Source organism: Arachis hypogaea, chromosome 14, assembly GCF_003086295.3.
Source record: "Arachis hypogaea cultivar Tifrunner chromosome 14, arahy.Tifrunner.gnm2.J5K5, whole genome shotgun sequence".
In the NCBI taxonomy this organism is placed as follows: Eukaryota; Viridiplantae; Streptophyta; class Magnoliopsida; order Fabales; family Fabaceae; genus Arachis; species Arachis hypogaea.
This window is the reverse complement of record NC_092049.1, coordinates 87,854,786-87,859,885: the sequence shown is the minus strand read 5'-3', so window position 1 is coordinate 87,859,885 and position 5,100 is coordinate 87,854,786. Positions and strand designations below refer to the sequence as shown.

Here is a 5,100-nt window from a genome sequence, read left to right as displayed (position 1 = left end):
ACATTGGGTTGCCTCCCAACAAGCGCTTCTTTTATGTCAATAGCTTGACAGTGAGCTCTCATGGAGCCTCACAAATGTTCAGAGCATTGTTGGGACCTCCCAACACCAAACTTAGAGTTTGAATGTGGGGTTCAACACCAAACTTAGAGTTTGACTGTGGGGGCTTTGGTTGACTCTGCAGTAAGAGAAGCTTTTCATGCTTCCTCTCCATGGTTACAGAAGGAGATCCTTGAGTTTTAAACACAAGGTTGTCCTTAATCAGTTGAAGGACTAATTCTCCTCTGTCCACATCAATCACAGCTTTTGATGTGGCTAGGAAAGGTCTTCCAAGGATAATGGATTCATCCTCATCCTTCCCAGTGTCTAGGATTATGAAATCAGCAGGGATATAAAGGCCTTCAACCTTTACTAGCACGTCCTCTACTAGTCCATAAGCCTATTTTCTTGAGTTATCTGTCATCTCTAACGAGATTCTGGTAGCTTGCACCTCAAAGATCCCAAGTTTCTCCATTACAGAGAGTGGCATAAGGTTAATGCCTGACCCCAGGTCACACAGAGCCTTCTCAAAGGTCATGGTGCCTATGATACAGGGTATTAAGAATTTACCAGGATCCTGTTTCTTTTGAGGTAATTTTTTCCTATCCAATGCATTCAGTTCATTGGTGAGCAAGGGAGGTTCATCTTCCCAAGTCTCATTACCAAATAATTTGGCATTCAGCTTCATGATTGCACCAAGGTACTTAGCAACTTGCTCTTCAGTAATGTCTTCATTCTCTTCAGAGGAAGAATACTCATCAGAGCTCATGAAGGGCAGAAGCAGGTTGAATGGAACCTCTATGGTCTCTGTATGAGCCTCAGATTCCTTCAGGTCCTCATTGAGGAACCCTCTAGTGTTTAGAGGACATCCCATGAGGTCTTCCTCATTGGGATTCACATCCCCCTCCTCCCTTGTAGGTTCGGCCATGATGGTCAAATCAATGGCCTTACACTCTCTCTTTGGATTTTCTTCTGTATTGCTTGGGAGAGTACTAGGAGGAATTTCATTGACTCTTTTACTCAGCTGGCCCACTTGTGCCTCCAAATTTCTAATGGAGGACCTTGTTTCATTCATAGAACTTAGAGTGGCCTTAGATAGATCAGAGACTATATTTGCTAAGCGAGATAGATTCTGCTCAGAATTCTCTATCTGTTGCTGAGTGGATGATGGAAAAGGCTTGCTATTGCTAAACCTATTTCTTCCACCATTATTAAAGCCTTGTTGAGGCTTTTGTTGATCCTTCCATGAGAAATTTGGATGATTTCTCCATGAGGGATTATATGTGTTTCCATAGGGTTCACCCATGTAATTCACCTCTGCTATTGCAGGGTTCTCAGGATCATAAGCTTCTTCTTCAGAAGATGCTTCTTTAGTACTGTTGGATGCAGCTTGCAATCCATTCAGACTCTGAGAAATCATATTAACTTGCTGAGTCAATATTTTGTCCTGAGCCAATATGGCATTTAAAGTATCAACCTCAAGAACCCCCTTCCTCTGAGGCGTCCCATTACTCACAGGATTCCTTTCAGAAGTGTACATGAACTGGTTATTTGCAACCATGTCAATGAGTTCCTGAGCTTCTGCAGGCATTTTCTTTAGGTGAATGGATCCACCTGCAGAATGGTCCAATGATATCTTAGATAATTCAGACAGACCATCATAGAATATATCTAGGATGGTCCATTCTGAAAGCATGTCAGAAGGATACTTTTTGGTCAGTTGTTTGTATCTCTCCCAAGCTTCATAGAGGGATTCACCTTCTTTCTGTTTGAAGGTTTGAACATCCACTCTAAGCTTGCTAAGCTTTCGAGGAGGAAAGAATTTGGCTAAGAAAGCCGTGACCAGCTTATCCCAAGAGTTCAGGCTATCTTTAGGTTGAGAGTCCAATCATATTCTAGCTCTGTCTCTTACAGTAAACGGGAAAAGCATAAGCTTGTAAACCTCGGGATCAACCCCATTGGTCTTAACAGTATCACAGATTTGCAAGAATTCAGTTAAGAACTGAAAAGGATCTTCTGATGGAAGTCCATGAAACTTGCAATTCTGTTGCATCAGAGAAACTAATTGAGGCTTTAGCTCAAAATTGTTTGCTCCAATGGCAGGGATTGAGATGCTTCTTCCATGCAAGTTGGAATTTGGTGCAGTAAAGTCACCAAGCATCTTCCTTGCATCTCCACCATTATTATTATTTTTGGCCATCTCTACTTCTTTTTCGAAAATTTCAGTAAAGTCCTCTTCAGAGTGTTGTGTTTTAGCTTCTCTTAGCTTCCTCTTCAGAGTCCTTTCAGGTTCCGGATCAGCTTCAACAAGAATGTTCTTGTCCTTGCTCCTGCTCATATGAAAAAGAAGGAAACAGAAAATAATAGGGATCCTCTTTGCCACAGTAGAGAGGTTCCTTTATGTGAGTAGAAGAGAAGAAAAAGAATTCGAACACAGAAAGAGGGAGAGGGTTCGAATTTTTAAGAAGAAGAGAAGTGTTAGTAGATAAATAAAATAATTAGAAAGAGATGAGGGGGAGAAAATTTGAAAATAAAATAAAATAAAATAAAAATATTTTTGTTTTTAATTTAAAATTGAAGTTAAAATTCAAAAATTAAGAAGACAAATAAAATTAAATCAAATTAAAATTTAAAATAAATAGTTAATTAAAAAGGAATTTTGAAAAAGAGGGGAGGGGTTTTCTAAAATAAAAGAGAGAAAATTAGTTAGGTAGTTTTGAAAAAGATAAGAATCAAACAAAAATATAGGATTAATTTGAAAAAGATTTGAAAATCAATTTGAAGAAGATAAGAGGTTAGAAAAGAAGTTAGAAAAGATTTTGAAATTGATTTTAAAAAAGATGTGATTGAAATTTATTTTGAAAAATATTTGAAAAAAAAATTTTAAAAAGATTTGATTTTGAAAATTAAAGTTTGTTACTTGACTAACAAGAAACAAAAAGATATGATTTTAAAATTTAAATATTGAACCTTTCTTACTAGGCAAGTAACAAACTTAAAATTTTTGAATCAATCACATTAATTGTTAGCAATTAATTCAAAAATATGAAGTAAGAATAAGAAAAAGATTTTGAAAATCAATTTGAAATTTTCAAAAATATGAAAGAAAAAAATGAAAAAGATTTGAAAAAGATAGAATTTTTAAATTAAAAATTTGATTTGACTCATAAGAAACAACTAGATTTTAAAAATTTTTGAAAAAGTCAACTCAAATATTTGAATTTTATGAGAAGAAAAAGGGAAAGATATTTTTTTTTTGAATTTTTGATGATGAAAGAGAAAAACAATAAAAAGATTCAAAACATGAAAATTATGAATCAAAACACGCAATGCATGCAAGAACACTTTGAATGTCAAGATGAACACCAAGAACACTTTGAATGTCAAGATGAACACCAAGAACTTGTTTTTGAAATTTTTTTAAGAAAAGAAAAACATGCAAGACACCAAACTTAGAAATTTTCAAACTTTAGACACTAACAAATTGAAAATGCATATGAAAAACAAGAAAAAACACAAAACAAGAGAAATTAAAGATCAAATATAGAAAATCATCAAGAACAACTTGAAGATCATAAAGAACACATGCATGAATTTTCGAAAATTTTAAGGAAAATTAAAAATATGCAATTGACACCAAACTTACAAATTGACACTAGACTCAAACAAGAAACATAAGATTTTTGGTTTTCATGATCTTATAAGAATTTTTTTTTTTTGGTTTTTTTCGAAAATTATTTTGGAAAAAACGAAAAAGAAGAAAATTTTTTTGTATTTTTCGAAAACAAGAAATAAAAAGCTTAAAATTAAAATAAAATTACCTAATCTAAGCAACAAGATGAACCGTCAGTTGTCCAAACTTGAACAATCCCCGGCAACGGCGCCAAAAACTTGGTGCACGAAATCGTGATTGTTCGTTCCTTGGTAACGACGCTAAAAACTTAATACGCACGTTCTTAATCTTAGTTCTTCGTCACAATCTCGCATAACTAACCAGCAAGTGCACTGGGTCGTCCAAGTAATAAACCTTACGTGAGTAAGGGTCGATCCCACGGAGATTGTCGGCTTGAAGCAAGCTATGGTCATCTTGCAAATCTCAGTCAGGCGGATTCAAATGGTTATGGTGAATTGATAATTAAAATATAATTAAAATATAAAATAGGATAGATATACTTATGTAATTCATTGGTGAGAGTTTCAGATAAGCGTATGGAGATGCTTTTGTTCCTTCTGAACATCTGCTTTCCTACTGCTTTCATCCAATCACTCATACTCCTTTCCATGGCAAGCTGTATGTTGGGCATCACTGTTGTCAATGGCTACATCCCGTCCTCTCAGTGAAAATGGTCCAAAATGCGCTATCACCGCACGGCTAATCATCTGTCGGTTCTCGATCATACTGGAATAGGATTCAGTGATCCTTTTGCGTCTGTCACTACGCCCAGCACTCGCGAGTTTGAAGCTCGTCACAGCCATCCCTTCCCAGATCCTACTTGGAATACCACAGACAAGGTTTAGACTTTTCGGATCTCAAGAATGGCCGCCAATAATTCTAGCCTATACCACGAAGACTCTGATTGTAGATCAGGAGGCTAAGAGATATGCATTCAAGCTTATTTGCATGTAGAACGGAAGTGTTTGTCAGGTACGCGTTCATAAGTGAGAATGATGATGAGCGTCACATAATCATCACATTCATCATGTTCTTATGTGCGAATGAATATCTTAGAGAAGAAATAGGCTTGAATTGAATAGAAAAATAATAGTACTTTGCATTAATTCATGAGGAACAGCAGAGCTCCACACCTTAATCTATGGTGTGTAGAAACTCTACCGTTGAAAATACATAAGTGAAAATAGGGTAGACATGGCCGAATGGTCAGCCTCCCATGGAGGTCTCAGAATGTAAAAGTTACATAATGTGTTCCAGAGATGTGAAATAAATCACTAAGAGTAGTTTTTATACTAAACTAGTAACTAGGGTTTACAGAAATGAGGAAATGATGCAGAAATCCACTTTCCGGGCCCACTTGGTGTGTGCTTGGGCTGAGCATTGAATATTTC

General features: G+C 36.1%; 1 non-coding gene across 1 annotated transcript; it reads left to right on the top strand.

Moving 5' to 3' along the window:
* Window positions 1–1,726: 1,726 nt before the first annotated feature.
* Window positions 1,727–1,834, top strand: LOC112746298 (small nucleolar RNA R71). The gene has a single exon (XR_003174189.1). It is a non-coding gene; the product is annotated as a small nucleolar RNA R71 (small nucleolar RNA).
* The last annotated feature ends 3,266 nt before the right edge of the window (window positions 1,835–5,100 follow it).